The 8018-nt window shown below is 41.9% G+C and overlaps 1 protein-coding gene across 3 annotated transcripts in view; it reads left to right on the top strand.

Annotated features, from left to right (window-relative positions):
- The window catches only part of TGFB2 (transforming growth factor, beta 2), a 95419-nt gene that overhangs the window by 57357 nt on the left and 30044 nt on the right, over positions 1-8018 (top strand). The window lies entirely within an intron of this gene.

The raw sequence follows: 8018 nt of genomic DNA, 5'->3' as shown, positions 1-8018 counted from the left end.
CACCTCTGCCCTCCATTATTTCCGGCAGCCCTGGCATCTCATCTCCCTGGGTACAGGTGCTGGGCAGCAGTGTCAAAAGATGATGATGATAATGGTGGTGGTGATGATGGTGATGATGGTGGTGGTGATGATGGTGATGAATGATGATGGTGATGATGGTGATGAATGATGATGGTGATGATGGTGGTGGTGGTGGTGATGATGATGGTGATGATGATGGTGATGATAATGGTGGTGATGATGGTGATGAATGATGATGATGATGGTGGTGATGATGGTGGTGATGATGATGATGGTGATGATAGCAGTGATGATGATGGTGATGATGCCAGTGATGATGATGGTGATGGTAGTGATGATGATGGTGATGATGGTGATGAATGATGGTGATGATGATGATGGTGATGATGGTAGTGGTGATGATGGTGATGAATGGTGGTGATGATGATGGTTATGAATGATGGTGATGATGGTGGTGGTGGTGATGATGGTGGTGGTGATGATGGTGATGAATGATGATGATGATGATGATGGTGGTGATGATGATGATGGTGATGATGATGATGGTGATGATGGCAGTGATGATGATGGTGATGGTAGTGATGATGGTGATGATGGTTATGAGTGATGGTGATGATGGTGGTGGTGATGATGGTGATGAATGGTGGTGATGATGGTGATGAATGATGATAATGATGGCAGTGATGATGATGGTGATGATGGCAGTGATGATGATGGTGATGATGGTAGTGATGATGATGATGATGCCAAGTTACTAAGAGGTGAGAGATGTTCTTAACAGCTTATTACTCATGTGGCATCAGCATGACCCAAGATCTTTAGGGGACTCTGATGCACATGAAAGCACTGCTGTAAAAGCCCTGAGTCTAGTAGGGCAGGCAGACATGGTCGTAGTGAATATGTCATAGTGTCATGTAAACACGATATGTAGGGGGCAGAGTTGGAACGATTTCACTATGGACTTGATGTTTGTGTGGGGCCTCAAGAAGCATCTGTTAGAGCAGGATGAGGGATGGTCATTCTTGACAGAAGGAGTCACCTGTGCAAAAACAGGGTCTCCTTTGAAGGGGCCTGTAGACGATACTGTAGAGATGGTGCCCAGTGCTAGGGGGTGAGGAAAGACTCAGGGAGAGGGTTGCCCTCCAGGGAAGGTATGTAAAGGGAGATAAACAAGATCAAGAACTGACCCAAGAAACCTAATGTTATGGAGGAAACATGTGAGACAATATGACTGAGAAGTGGGCATATCTGAGGGAATGAGAGGAATTGACATCTGTAGGTGGAAACCTGTAATTGTCCTGGATTGTAAATGTTTGGAAATTTGGTGAAGACTTTTCTTTGCATTTATTAGGAAAATGGAAAAATTATCATACAAATAAATGTTGGTTATGAAATCTCAGAAAATGAAGTTAAAGCTGTTAAGAGTTTTCAAATACTAGTTACATGTGTGTTCATGAAAAGTGATTCTTACTTATTATAATGGATCCTCAGGTACCTACCTTGGAGACCTTCGAATTTTAAGGCATGTTCTAAAAGCATCAGACAGAGTCACCTTTCTGTGTACCAGACCCTCTGCTAAGCCCTTTATTAATATTATCTCTGTTCTCACAGCTGTGCTATGAAGTTTGCATGATGAGGCATCTTTTTTCCCCCATTTATTGACATATAATAGCCACATAACATTGTATTAGTTCAAGCTGTACAATATAAGGATTTACTATATGTATATATTGCAAAATGATCACCACAGTAAGTTCAGTTAACACCCATTGCTTCATACACTCATACGTCTGTTTTTCTTTGTGGTGAGAACTGCTAAAATTTACTCTAGTAGCAACTTTCAAATATTCCGTATAGTATTGCTGGCTATGGTCACTATGTCATACATTACATCCCTAGAATTTACTTATCTTATAACTGGAAGTTTGTGCCTTTGGACCACCTTCACCCTTTTAAAATATTCTTTCTACTCCTGCATTCTTTCTTATTTTTACAGAAGAAGGTGCTGAGTCACAGAGAAATTAAGTCCCTTGGCCAGAGTCACAGAGCTAGGAGGGGGCAGGGCTGGGATACAAGTCTAACTCTGACTCCCAAGTGCTCACTCCTCACCACATTTGCTGTTTGTAGCAAATCCTTTCCTACCTCTTTGCCTCAAAATCAGCCAGAATAGAAGAAAAATAAGAGAAACTAGGCCGGCCAGAGGGTGGAGTGATATTTGGAGGCAAAGCAAAGACTGAGTTCTCTGAAAAAGCAGCTTGATCAAAGTTAGTCAGAGATACTATAAGATGATTTGAAAATTAAAAACATGATTCCCTGTCCTCCTTTTTCTTCTTTTTTCAATTAAGACACTCTTACATGCCTCCCTGTATAGATGGATTGTGCTCTCTGGCCCTGTTTTAATTATGTGACATGTGACTTCAGTTAATTGAAGGCAAGGTTTGTTAGGTTTTGTTGCCTGTAACGTAAGCTGCTAAATCACTATTATTCTTTGGCTCCTGACTTTTTGCCCTGAGGTGTGACCTCTGATAGTGGAATACTGATGGTTTGTCTTCCTCACAGAGGCCATCTCATCTCCAGGAGGGGATCTGTACTTGGAGGCTGGAATTTAGAGGACTTTAATGAGTCCTCAAGGGATGTGTACATTCCCAGAGGTTACTGCAGCACTGGCTGCCCCATGACATGAGCAGCAAGCTCTGTTCCAGTTAAAGTCCCCAAATTGGAAAAGATGGGGCTTCCCTGGTGGCTCAGCAGTAAAGAATCTGCCTGCCAAGCAGAAGACATGGGTTCAGTCCCTGAGTTGGGAAGATCCCTTGGAGAAGGTAATAGCAACCCACTCTAGTATTCTTGCCTAGACAGAGGAGTCTGGCAAGCTATAGTCCCTGAGGTCTCAAAGAGACAACTTAGCGACTGAACAACAATTGGAAAAGATACAGGTCAAGATGGAAGCCCATTGAATGGAGACTGTGACCTTGGGTTTGTTCAATGTCACTGAACACAGGAATCTGGGAAGGAGGTACTTTTAAGGAAAATAAGGAAGACTAACATCTCCTTATCTATCTGGAGCTCAGCTATGCTGCAATCTAACCTCCTGAAACACAGCCAAGGTCCAGAAGTAAGTCAGAGAGATCCCTGAACACCTTCACAGAAGACACAGCACACATGCAGCTGAATCACTGGAAAGGCAGCCGTTGGTCCTCTCTGGGACTAAGAAATTTGAAACACTGGATAGGAAGGAGCTCTGGAGGAAGACACTCTGACAGGAGGAGGTGAAGCTTTAGACTTGAGGTGTTTGCCAGTGCACCCCAGTGATGCCACTTCAGATCAAGTCACAGAATGCGATGTCTCTTATGGATAATTTTCCTAAATCTTATCCTGTTTGTAGTTAACCCAGTCTTTGTCTCTGTGGCACCCTGCCTGCCTTCTGATACCTGCTGTGGCCTCATTGGAAATCCCATTTTGGCTTGTTTTTCTCCAACTTTCCACTTGCCTTCAGCGCAATTTGAAGTCTTTGCAGCCTTCAGTGGTAAAGCTCCCTGGTATAAAACTCCCTTCTGTCGGGGGACAGAAATGGATGCTTATGATAACAGCCTTGAATTACGTAGGTGAGGCTAAATTATATTCAGGTAATAACTTGAACGCATGCCATAAAATGCTAGAGAGTTTTATATCCAAAATTGCTTAAAGGTTCTTTTGAAAAATAAAAGACTTAAATGGACAGATCTTTAGCTGTTTGGAGAGCTCAACTATTCAGAAGGACAAAGCCTCTGAAATTTCTAGGTGCCCTTTGATTACTGTATTACTTAACACATAGCTGACAGCCTACTTCCTAGAGGAAAAAGATAGGATCACTAGGAAGAGGTTTTCAGTGCGTTTAGATGGTTGTATGGATGATTTATTAGGATTATTCAGGACACTGATTTTAGGCAGGGGAAGAGTATGTGGGTGTGTGCTCACATGTGGGTGTAGGAGATACTCCCCTACCTATAAAAGCCCTGGGGGAGCTTCTACAAGCCCTGCCCATGGCCTCTTTCCTGGAGATTCTGATTGTCCCTGGAAAGGAAAAGATTTCCCTGTGGACAGATGTGGTTTCCAAGAGCTCTCCTTGTGATTCAGATGCGGTCATTTGCCATGGGCATCACAGATTTAAAACATATCCCAAGGTTGGGGGTCATTCTGTCCCATATTGTAGATGGTTACTCTTTCTAGAGTCAGAATCCCAGGCGGGAAAGACCTAAGATAGCATTTCTGGGAGCAAGCTCAGAGTTAGTTTCATCTGGGGTTCTGCGTCTGTTGATTTCTCCCTGCCCGGGGGAGTCAAGACACCCGAGCTTCTGTGGAAATCATGTTTAGTTTGGCAAGGCGACTCTCTCCTTCCCCTCTCTACAGAATAGTCTGTCAGAGCCGTGATGAATGGTGGTAACATAAAACCGTCCTGTCTTCCTCCTACCCCTGACTTCTGTTATGTTCACGGACTCCAAAGAGCATATACTGGTGTGATCATGATATGACTCCAGATGGACAGCAGTATCACACGGAATAGGAAAGGGATAAAGCCTTCTGATATGAAGGGAAAGAGGAAAACGGAAATTTTTTTCCAAATAGCAGTGACCCTTACTGTATTTTTAGAGATCTATGCCAAAGGGAGCCTTTATTGAAATGTGTTCCGATAAAGCTCCAGTGCTCTGGGAATGTTTTTGAACCTACTAATATTTAGTAGAGCTCTCAGCCTTTTTGGAAAATTGAATACATCTTTATTTGATTAAATCACACTTGTATTTATGATTAAAATCATGCCCAGAGTTATGAGAAGGGGAAAAAGTAGGAAAGAGGAATCTTCTTCAATTTGGATATTGCCAGCATGAGCAAGTGAATCTGCCACCATGGAGGAAGCTAAGTCCTCAAATTTACAAGCAAAGAAATGAGTCACCAAGAAATTAATAAGTTAGTTAAGGGTATCTATGACCTTGTGGCCACAGGAAACCACCAAGGAATACTTGTGTTTAGGGATGATGACCTCCAAAGACCTTGGACCTTCCAGCTATTTATAGCTTCCTCTCACCAACTTATACCCTTTTCACACTTATTGCCCTTTTTTTTTAAAATTGAAGTCAAGTTGATTTATAATGTTGTGTTAGTTTCCATTGTATAGCAAAGTGATTCAGTTATATATATATATATATATACATACATATATACACACATATATATGTATATATATTCTTTGTCAAGTTCTCTTCCCTTATAGATTATTACAAAATATTGAGTATACTTCCCTGTGGTATACAGTAGATCCTCAAACTCTTAATTTACGCCTATCCCCCTCCCTTTTCCCTTTGGTAATCATAAGTTTGTTTTTTCTGTCTGTGGCTCTGTTTACTGCTCATTTCAAACTTTATCACCTCTAGGATAATAAGATTTGTACCTTTATAACTTTTTCGGTTAGTCACTGTTTAACTGACTCCCCCAAATTTTATGGCCTCAGGTACCAATTTTTTATCGATTTTTAGGAGTCAGAAACTTGGACAGGACTTGACTGGGCTGTTCTTCTGCTCCATGTGGCTCTGACCTGGGTCGCTTGATGGTGCTCAGGTGGGAGCTGGGCTGAACTGGACGATCTATGATGAATTTGCTTCTAAGCTTGGAGCTGGAATGGGATGACTGAGCCCCTACTCCTCTCTAAGTAGTTTCAGGATGTACCCATGTGGTCTTCCCAGAAGAAGAGTCAGGATTTTTTACCTGAGGCTCAGGGGCCCAAGTGTCCAAGGCAGAAGCTGCCGGTCCACTTAAAGACAAGGTTCAAACCTAGCAGAACTTCCCTTTCACCTTATTCTATTGATCAAATGTGCTACAACCCAGGTGAAATTCAAAGGGAAAGGAAATAGACCCCATCTCTTGATAGAAAGAGTGTCAAGGAAGTTGCACCCATCTTTAATCTGCCACACCAACACACTGTACAGGGTCATAGACAGAAAACTCTGAGTGAGTGCCTCCTGGCATTGGTAGCAGAATTGATGCCAGTCATCTAGCAATATGGAAGAAGAGCTATGACAAACCTAGACAGCATATTAAAGAGCAGAGACATCACTTTGCTGACAAAGGTCCAGATAGTCAAAGCTATGGTTTTTCTGGTAGTCATGTATGGATGTGAGAGTTAGACCATAAAGAAGGCTGAATACCAAAGAATTGTACTTTTGAACTGTGGTGCTGGAGAAGACTCTTCAGAGTCCCTTGGGCTGCAGGGAGATCAAACCAGTCAATTCTAAAGGAAATCAACCCTGAATATTCATTGAAAGGACTGATCCTGAAGCTGAAGCTCCAATACTCTGGCTACCTGATGTAGAAGAGCCAACTCATTGGAAAAGACCCTGATGCTGGGAAAGATTGAGAGCAGGAGAAGGGGATGACAGAGGGTGTGATGGTTGGATGGCATCACTGACTCGATAGACATGAGTTTAGGCAAATTTTAGAGGTAGTGAAGGAGAAGGAAGCCTGGTGTGCTGCAGTCCACACTCTGCAAAGAGTCAGAGTTCAAACTTAGTGACTGAACAACATAAATAATCTAGCCATATATATCAGACTCAGCTTGTGCCTTGCAGTTGCTCAGGGTCTGGTGGAGGAACAGATGTGTAAATGGTGTTTCAATAGTACCATCTTTCTGCTAATTGAAATATACCCAAGAGACTTCTAGTGCAAAATCTGGAGAATCCAAAGGAATGCCTCAGAACTCATTCCTTCCAGAAGGGAATTGTGAGAATTTGGCAACATCCTACCATCTTGGTTTGATTCCTTGCGTGGACAGGCAGATAATTCCAAGATAATACACCATCTGCCTGAATCAAGATATTTCTTTGAGCCCAGCAATACTTATAGCAGAAATATCTGAATGCATCAGCTTGAGATAGAAGTAGGTTTGGTGAATTACTATGCACAGTATTTTTTTTTCATTGACTAGTTCACTAGTCACCCTTAATGAGACAACATGGTATAGTGTTTAGTGGTGTGAGTATTGCGATCTAAACTTTCTTAATAATTCCAGTTCACTTGCTGTTTATTGTAAGGGTGAAATAAAACCATGTATATAATTGCTGGATGGAGAGTGGGCAGTCGATCTATGTTAGTTCCCTTCCTTCCTTGTCATCTCTTAGATTTTGACTTCTAAGTCTTTACTTCCTCCAAGAGGAAGAGCCTTTTACAAAATTACCTATCAAAGTCAGTTGCCAGATTATTTTTAGGTTAATTTATTAGCTTGAGGCCACTAAAAGAAAAACAAAAGAACTCCTTGATGCAGTGTGATGTACTGGGTTGATACATCATGAAACATCAGGAGAGATGTCATCTTCTCACATGGGGCTGGCATGAGACCACAGAGGTTGCTGTCAGATAGCTTTCTAGAATACAGTCTGCTGGTGGTTCTCTGTTAATCAGTGGAAGATAAATGTGTTGGGGTGAAATGAGCTCAGTGGATTTCCAAGGAAACGTATTTCCTGACCTTGGTCATAAGAAGGGCAGTAGTAGTGTTTATTTTTGTAGAGATGGAGCATTCAGCTTCAGTTGAAGTTACCTTTGCCTTAATAAGAGACTCCCACCCCACCTCTACTGGATACTCCATCACAACTTTGATGAACAGAAGTAAAATACAATCTGTCCTTCTGCTTTTCCTCATCCCTTTCTTTAATCCTTTGGATTTTATTTTATTTATTTTTTTTTGGACTATGCTGTATGGGTGGGATCTTAGTTCCCCAACCAGGGATTGAACCCTTGCCCCCTGAAGTGGAGGCACAGAATCCTAACCACTGGAGCTCCAGGGAATTCCCAATCCTTGGATTTTAATGCCTAGTAGGATTTGCGTTTAGACAGGCTTGCAAATGTGATGATTTCTTATCTTTAGAGATCTCTTGCAAGGCTATACAATACAAAAACAGTGGCTAAATCTAAGTCACATCCATTTATCTCTGGCTTCAAACTGTACAATACACATGAAATGACTTTTCAGAGTT

The sequence above is a fragment of the Bison bison genome, unplaced genomic scaffold, assembly GCF_000754665.1.
Source record: "Bison bison bison isolate TAMUID 2011002044 unplaced genomic scaffold, Bison_UMD1.0 scf7180017864325, whole genome shotgun sequence".
In the NCBI taxonomy this organism is placed as follows: Eukaryota; Metazoa; Chordata; class Mammalia; order Artiodactyla; family Bovidae; genus Bison; species Bison bison.
The sequence above is the reverse complement of the archived record's forward strand: the minus strand, read 5'-3'. Positions and strand labels throughout refer to the sequence as shown.